Source organism: Capsicum annuum, chromosome 2 (assembly GCF_002878395.1).
Source record: "Capsicum annuum cultivar UCD-10X-F1 chromosome 2, UCD10Xv1.1, whole genome shotgun sequence".
In the NCBI taxonomy this organism is placed as follows: domain Eukaryota; kingdom Viridiplantae; phylum Streptophyta; class Magnoliopsida; order Solanales; family Solanaceae; genus Capsicum; species Capsicum annuum.
This window is the reverse complement of record NC_061112.1, coordinates 122,154,643-122,161,864: the sequence shown is the minus strand read 5'-3', so window position 1 is coordinate 122,161,864 and position 7,222 is coordinate 122,154,643. Positions and strand designations below refer to the sequence as shown.

Genomic DNA, 7,222 nt, shown 5'->3' with positions numbered 1-7,222 from the left:
TCATATCCATTGCATGCTTAGCCTTAACATTATCAAAAATTGATCTGAAGGACTTTCTTTGGTTATAACTTGGCTTTTGGTTAAGGTTAGAAAAGATGGTAAGGGGATCAAACGATACTTGAAGTGGGGGTGGGACTTACAACTTTTGGAATCGACTCAAACAACACATTAACTCATGCCCCAGTTTTGTTGGCTCGGTGAATCTTAAATCTTTATTTGGTTGGACCGAGCCCGAAATAGGGCAGCCTACGTATCTCACTCCTAAGAGAGGAGAATCAGGTCGAACGTAGTTCCATCAACTTGTTCTTTGTTTGGATTTGATTTTTCTTTTATTTTCGAACTCTTTCTTTTATTCTTATTTTCTTGACATTTATCTTTGACTCTATTTTGATTCCAAAAGAGAAATATGAAAGAAAAATAAAATGAAGCTCAAACGGGTAAACAAAGAATGACACCATGTTTGGATAGAAGAATAAAATGCCTTCATCATATCAATCTTCAAGAATGCAAGTACTAAACATGCAACAAACTCAACAAAGGATCAAATATCATACATAGTATCTTTTGACCGCATCAGCATTGATAGCCATTTCTGTCAATTTACCTTCAATATCTGTCAAATATAAGGCTCCATTGGACAACACTTTCTTCACAACGAAGGGACCTTGCCAGTTAGGGGAGAACTTGCCTTTCTCTTCAACCTGGTGAGGAAGGATACGTCTCAATACCAACTGACCAACTTCAAAATTCCTGGGACGGACCTTTTGTTATACGCTCGAGCCATCCTCCTTTGATACAACTGGCCATGACACACAGACGTTAGCCTTTTTTACTCAATAAAACTCAAATATTCCAGTTGGGTTTTTACCCATTCTTCATCATCAATCTCTGCTTCTACAATGACTCGAAAAGAGAGAATTTCAACTTCTGCAGGGATGACTGCTTCTGTCCCATACACCAATAAATATGGATTTGCCCCTGTTGAAGTGCGAACAGTGGTATGATAACCTAGCAATGCAAACGATAATTTTTCATGCCACTGTCTAGACCCTTGTACCATTTTTCACAGTATCTTTTTTATATTCTTATTGGCGGTTTCTACAACACCATTGGCCTTTGGGCGATATGGAGTAGAATTTCGATGTGCGATCTTAAACTGTTGACATACTTCTTGCATCAAATGACTATTGAGATTGGTAGCATTGTCTGTAATGGTCATCTTAGGAATTCCAAATCTACAAATGATATTGGCATGAACAAAATCTACCACAGCCTTCTTTGTCACTGACTTGAAAGTTACTGCTTTTACCCACTTTGTGAAGTAGTCAATTGCTACCAAATTGAATCTATGCCCATTTGATGCTTTCGGCTCAATCGGTCCAATCGCATCCATTCCCCAAGCCACGAACGGCCATTGAGAGGCCATTGCATGCAACTCAGCAGGAGGAGAACGTATCAGATCACTGTGTACCTGACATTGATGACACTTTTGAACAAATTAAATAGAATCCCTTTCCATAGTAAGCCAGTAATAACCTGCTCGAAGAATCTTCTTTGACAAGACATGACCGTTCATATGCAACCCGCATACTCCAGAGTGTATTTCAACCATGATTGCCGAAGCTTCTCTTGCATCTACACACCTCAAAAGTCCCAGATCTGGGGTCCTATTATACAAGATTCCCCCACTTAAGAAAAAATCCACTAGCCAAACACCTAATAGTCCTCTTTTGATCGTTGGTGGAATATGCTGGGTATTTTCCTGACTGAATGTACCGCTTGATATCCAAGAACCAAGGTTCTCCATCGAGCTCTTCTTCAACCGCATTACAGTAAGCATGCTGATCACGACTCTGTATATGCACTGGATTGATGTAGGCTTTATCAGGATTTTGGAGCATTAAAGACAGAGTGGCTAAAGCATCAGCAATTTCATTATGAATCCTTGGAATATGCCTAAATTTTACTAACACAAACCGTTGACATAGTTCCTACAAGCATTGTCGATACGGGATGAGTTTCAAATCTCGCGTCTTCCAATCGCCTTGAATTTGATGGACGAGCAAATCCGAATCTCCTAACACCAATAATTCTTGGACTCCCATATCAACAGCTAACCTCAAACTAAGAATGCAGGCTTCGTACTCCGTCATATTATTAGTACAGTAAAATTAAAGTTATGTTGTTACTGGGAAATGTTGTCCCGATTCAGAGATAAGAAACGCACCTATTCTGACTCCCTTCATATTGACAGCTCCATCGAAAAATAACCTCCAACCTGGGTCAGCATCTATAACGACTTCATCGACACACGATACTTCTTTGTCAGGAAAATATATCTTTAATGGCTCGTACTCTTCATCGATGGGATTCTCAGCAAGATGATCTGCCAGGGCTTGGGCTTTATGGCTGTTTGAGTCACATATACAATTTCGAACTCGGTAAGCAATATTTGCCACTTTGCCAATCGACCTGTCTGCATAGGCTTCTGAAAGATATACTTCAAAGGATCCATTCGAGAGATGAGATAAGTAGTATAGGATGAGAGATAATGCTTCAACTTCTGTGCTACCCACGTTAGGACACAACACATCCTTTCAAGAAGAGTATGCCTGGACTCATAAGTGGTGAACTTCTTGCTAAGATAATAAATAGCCTGCTCCTTTTTGCCTGTAACATCATGTTGACCCAGGACACAACCGAAAGAATTGTCCATGACTAATAAATATAAGATCAAAGGCCTACCAGGCTCTGTGGGTACCAGCACGGGCGGATTTGACAAATATCTTTTGATTCGTTTGAATGCTTTCGACATTCTTCAGTCTATTTTACAGCAGCACTCTTTTTCAGCAACTTGAATATGGGCTCACAAATGGTTGTGAGTTGAGTAATAAACCTGCTAATGTAGTTCAGTCTACCAAGAAAAATCATCACCTCCGTTCTATTCTTGGGCGGGGGCAAATCCTGAATGGCTTTGATTTTTGAGGGATCCAATTCAATTCCCCGACGGCTGACTACAAACCCCAACAGCTTTCCAGACGGAACTCTAAATACATATTTTTCCGGGTTGAGTTTGAGATTATACCTGCGAAGCCTTTCAAAGAACTTTCTTAAATCTTTAACATGGTCGGCCTGACTTTTTGACTTAATAATCACATCATCCACGTAGACCTCAATCTCCTTATGCATCATGTCATGAAACATAGTGATCATGGCTCTCATGTATGTTGCTCCAGCATTCTTCAAATCGAACGGCATCACTCGATAATAATAAGTTTCCCATGGTGTGATAAAAGATGTCTTCTCCGCATCTTCATCATCCATAATAATCTGGTGATAACCAGCATGGCAATCCACAAAAGAGATAACCTCGTGTTTAGCACAGTTGTCTAACAAAATATGGATGTTGGGCAGTGGAAAATTATCTTTCGAACTTGCTCTACTCAAATCACGGTAATCAACACACTCTCGAATTTTGCCATCTTTCTTTGGTACGGGAACAACATTGGATAACCACATGGGATAGCGAGCTACTCGAATTACTTTGGCTTTAAGTTGTTTCATGTTTTTCTCTTTAATTTTAATACTTACATCCGTTTTAAACCTCCTCAACTTCTGTTTGACAGGAGGGAACGCGGGATCAGTTGGCAATTTGTGAGCCACAAATTCAGTGCTTAAACCAGACATATCATCATAAGACCATGCAAAAACATTCTTATAATCAATTAATGCTTAAATAATTCCCTCTTTTAGCCGTGGCAAAGCATGTACACTGATTTTAGTTTCCCTAATATCTTCTTGATCCCCTAGATTTATTGGCTCAATCTCATTCAAATTAGGATTCGGTTTGTCTTCAAACTGTTCCAACTCTTTGCTTATTTCTTCTAGTGCTTTTAAGATCAGGCTGAAAATTCCGCATGCATGTCATGTCATTAGAATCAACATAAAGAGAACTGAAAAAGAAAAACAAAATATATTAGACACGAAACAAAAGGGACATTGCATTTCATTAAATAAAAAGATAGAAGGGTTTAAACATAGATGCCAACATAACATAAACAAACTAAAATCCGAATTACAACCCTGAAATAACTCGGATAAATAGAAAGAAAAACAAAATAAACTACCAAAACTCCCTCCTAACGGGGAGAGGAGTGACTTCCTAATTATTGAGCCGGACAGTTGGACCTATGAATTGCACGTCTGCCATACCTTCTCCTGCTTTGACCATATCAACTTCAATAAAAAGGTTTTGGAAGTCATCAACCAATTCAACTTCAAATTCCACATGCTTCGTGACACCGCTCTTAACAAATGATTCACTGAGTAGTGGCATTGGGCGAGGGAGTGACCATGTTTCCTTTTTTCTTCCCTTAGCTTTCTTCAGATCTTCAGCCGTAGGCTCAAATTCCAGACCAAACGTGCCCATATTCTCACTCGGACATATGGGATGAACTATACCGTGCAGAGACGCTCCCAAACCCTTTCCTGGCTCAAATTCGTATTTCCAAAGTTCACTCACCATCATGATAGAAGCAGAAGACAATTGCGGTCCCGGTATAGCCTGCCATTCAAGGATACGATTCACTGGAACCGTATCAAAAATTTGATAGACGAATGTCTCCTCTACGTTATTTGCTTCAATAAGAGACAATGGAGAATCTTCGTAGGCTGACAAATCTCCTTCACCATGAATAACTACTTTTTGCCTGTCATGCTCAAACTTAATCATTTGGTGCAGGGTAGACGCAATCGCCTTGACCTTGTGGATCCACGGCCTTCCCAGCAACAGATTGTAAAAGGAGTCTACATTCAATACTTGAAACTCTATGGCGAACTCAACAGGCCCTATGGTCAACATTAGTTCTATTTCGCCAATGGAATTTGATTTTGCACCATCAAAAGCCCTAACACATATATTGTTGGGCCTGATCTTGTCAGCACCAATATTCAAATTTTGTAAAGTAGAAATAGGACAAATATTTGCACCTGAACCTCTATCAATCATAACATAAGTGACGTAGAAATCTTCACACTTCACTGTAATGTAAAGGCCCCGGTTATGCCATGTACCTTCAACAGGCAATTCCTCATCAGAAAAGCTGATTCGATTGACTTCAAAGATTTTTCTGACCATTTTCTCAAGTTGGTTGATTATAATATCCCTTGGAACATATGCTTCATTTAATACCTTCAGTAAAACATCACGATGCTCCTTGGAGTGCAACAGCAAAGATAAAAGGGAAATTTGAGCAGGGGTTTTCTTCAGTTGGTCTAGTATTGAATACTCTGGCAATTTCATCTTTTTCAAAAATTCTTTGGCTTCTTCTTCGGTGATAGGCTTTTTGATAGATGACGGTCCACTCACCGTTGGCTGGGACTTTCTTAAGCTTTCAGGCACGAAGTATCTTCCTGACCTAGTCAAACCCCTTACCTCATCTACATCTTCCACTACTTCTTTCCCATGATAGGTCATCACAGTCCGCCCATAATTCCAGGGAACCCTTTTCGTATCAACTATCGGAGGTTGGGTCACCGGTTTGAGGACAATAGGCACTGCCAGTGCTCCTTTCACCGTCAAGATGGGTTGACTTAGAGCTCCCACCACTGTCAACTTAGGTTTATCCTGACTTAAATCAACATGCCTTCTGGCACCCTGTACTGTGATCAAGGGTTTCTTTGTGTTTTCTTGGGCTTTATCTTCTCTCATTCCTTCCTGGCTCAATGACGTTGCTTTTAAAAAATTTGCTACATTCACCGATTTCTCCTCAATAGTCTGTATCTTAACAATAGGCTTATAACCCCTCAAAGACTCTTTCCCGTCATATATCAATTCTAATATATTGGCTTCAGCATGGGTTGGCAGCGGATTCGGGTTAATGTTTGGACCCTCCGAGGCCTAGACCAGCATCTGATTTGTGTTAATTAAATCTTAAACAGCTCTCTTTAAATGCCAGCATTTCTCAATATCATGGCCTGGCATGTCAGAACAGGACACACACCTTAAAGAATAATCGAGATTCCTCGGCGGTGGATTTGAAATCCTTCCCTAAATTAGGCTTAAAACCTTCAACTTTCTCAACCTATCAAACAAGCTAGCATATGACTCCCCAAGCGGTGTGAATTGATTTTTGACCGCCTTCTCCTTCTTATACTCGGGCCTAGGCTGAAAATTGGGTTTGGAGGGGTTTTAGTAATTTGGTGGAGAAAATGGGCAATTTTGTAGAGCTTGCGAGCGCCACTACGGGTAAAAAGGGGTTTGGGCATATGGCTGCGTGCTATATACTGGTACGGGGTGGTGGAATAGAATATAAAGGGTTTTGTGGAGGGTAGTAATAGTGGGGAAGAATATATGGAGCTTGGGCGTAGACTTGGGCTTGGGATTGGGGATAGGGGCGAGGTGGTCTTTTGGGATAGGAATGGGTTCCAGCTACGACAGTCGCTACATCTTTTTTCTTCTTTTTACCTCCAAATGCGCCACATCCACCTTGAATCGCTTGTGTGGTAGCTTTTAATGCAGAAAAACTCACTATTTGGCCGGTCTTAATTCCGTCCTCTATCATCTCCCCCATTTTGAGGACTTCCATAAAAGACTTTCCCATTGCCGGAAGTAAATGTTGAAAATAGGTCTCATCCTGCGCCTGAATGAAAACTTCTACCAGCTTACTTTCTTTTATTGGAGGCTTTACCCTAGCGGCCTGTTCACGCCACCTTATCGCATATTTCCTAAAACCTTCAGTGCTCTTTTTCTTCATATTGACCAAGGATTTTTCGTTCAGAATCAGGTCGATGTTATACCAAAAATATTGAACAAATTCAGAAGCCAACTCATCCCAGCTGTTCTATTTATCGATATCTCGATCGATAAACCATTCTGAGGCCAGATTAGAAAGACTCTAGCCAAAGAAGGCCATGAGCAGTTATTCCTTTCCTCCTGCAGCCCTCAACTGGTTGCAATAATGTCTCAAGTGTGCAACAGGATCACCGTGTCCTGCATACTTCTCAAACTTAGGCATCTTAAAACCGAGGGGGAGGTTGATGTCTGGGAACATGCAAAGATCTTTATAGGAAACACTCCTATAATCTTCGATTCCTTGCAAATTCCTCATAGCCTGTTCTAAACTTTTCAATTTCCGGGCTATGATATCCTGTTCCTCTGTTGCGGCAGGTTTCTTCGTATCAAATGGAAATGCAGGCGGTTGAGTGTACCCATACGGTTCAT

General features: G+C 40.6%; 1 pseudogene; it reads right to left on the bottom strand.

Annotated features, from left to right (window-relative positions):
* LOC124896256 overlaps window positions 1-5,137 on the bottom strand; it is a 117,298-nt pseudogene extending 112,161 nt beyond the window's left edge.
* Window positions 5,138-7,222: the final 2,085 nt, after the last annotated feature.